Source organism: Corapipo altera, unplaced genomic scaffold (assembly GCF_003945725.1).
Source record: "Corapipo altera isolate COAL_440 unplaced genomic scaffold, ASM394572v1 52b, whole genome shotgun sequence".
NCBI classification, from domain to species: Eukaryota; Metazoa; Chordata; class Aves; order Passeriformes; family Pipridae; genus Corapipo; species Corapipo altera.
Window position 1 is genome coordinate 5,526,702 of NW_020884922.1, and position 1,359 is coordinate 5,528,060.

Here is a 1,359-nt window from a genome sequence, read left to right on the forward strand (position 1 = left end):
TTTATGCGTCGGGTCCGTGCGTGCTCTGCTGGTTTGCACGGGGCCGCGGTCCGGGGGTGGTGCTGCCGCCCCGGCCCTCCCGCCGCCCGGCACAAGCGCCGCCCGCCCCGGCCCGCGCCCCCTCCCCCGCCGGGCCCGAACGCCAACCCGGCCCGGGAGCCGCTGGTGCTTTTGCCTGAAGGCGCTTCCTTGGCGGGCTTCTCCCTCTCCCCGCAAAGCCTCCTCGTCCTTTCTCTGCCTTGCTTACAGCTTTAGGAAACCTAGTCCTCCTCACTTCTCTCCTTTCTTTTTTTATTTCCTTTTCCATTCTTTTCCATTTCTTTGCTTTTCTTCCCGCAGTGTTTGATAATTATTTCTTTCAACCCCAGTTTCAAGACCTTGACTCATTTATTTTCCCCGCCTTTCCTTCTGGCTTCCTAAAATCTGATCTCACACGTTCCAAAGTGTCTTTGGAAACACTGGCATTGGAAACATTGTCCTGGCAAGATGGCTTAGAAGTGTGAGGACTTCAGTAAGTGATTTTTAATGGTTTCTAGCCACCTCTCTGCTTGGCAAAGGTATTGTAGAGATAGTAAAATGGGAACCCCAATAGTACGGATAAGGGAGGCTGATACAAGGGAGAAGACAAGAGGTTCCAGGTAAATTTATCTTTGATGCAGGAGGGTCTGTTAATTCCTCGTAGCATCCGCTACGCTGACCCCGCAGTGCCATTTATTTCTCTGCTCCTCACTCACAGCCTGTTCCCCAGCATTGCAGGTATCGACAGACCGTGACTGCTTGCTTGCGGTGCCGAACCCGTTGTGCCTGACCTAATGAGCCCCACAGGACCCTGGGCGCTGTGGAGCAGGTGCAAAAGCTGGGAGACAGCGTGGATCTCGCACAGCTGGCGCAAAGCCAGGTCTCATAAACCCAGCTGGATTCAGGCTAGGATTCTGCTGGGTGATTCTGCTCCTCCCTCCCTCCCTCCCCCCCAACCCCAGCCCCCGCCCCCAATAATTCTGGTGGTGAAATACCTGAGCTGCCTCGGGATGGAGCCAGCTAGGTTCTCACGAAAGCAGATGTAGTCTTTCCACAGCAGAGCTGGCCCTAGAAAGAGCATAACTGCATTCATGTGGCGCTGTGCCTGAGCTAATATATCATATTAGACTCAAGCTGGCTCTTCATCCACGGCCTTAACAATCTAACCACAGATAAATGAAGTCTGACTGTATGGTGCTTCCCATACCATCCTGAGATCTCAGAACTTTTGACTGTATTTGTCAGTATAAGACTCCTCTGGAGCACAGAAGCATCAGTATCATCAGTTTCCAGACTGAAGACTGAGTTATAAAGCGGGTAAATAACTTGCCCGAAATCAAA